The following is a 245-nucleotide window of genomic DNA, read 5'->3' on the forward strand; positions in this document are numbered from 1 at the left end:
CCTAGCCTGCAACTTGTGATCTTCCTGCCTCAGTCACCTGAACAGCTGGTATTACAGCTATGTGTCATAGTGCCCTGTAGTATTAGGTATGTGTGTTTGTGTGTGTGTGTGTTTGTGTATGAGTTTGTGTGGTATTTAAGCCAGGGATGCTCTACCACTTAGATTCAAACGGACCCTTTTTATTTTTTATTTTGAGACAGGGTCTCTGTCATAAACATCCTATGTCATTAACATGGACCAAACAC

Source organism: Ictidomys tridecemlineatus, chromosome 5 (assembly GCF_052094955.1).
Source record: "Ictidomys tridecemlineatus isolate mIctTri1 chromosome 5, mIctTri1.hap1, whole genome shotgun sequence".
Taxonomy (NCBI): Eukaryota; Metazoa; Chordata; class Mammalia; order Rodentia; family Sciuridae; genus Ictidomys; species Ictidomys tridecemlineatus.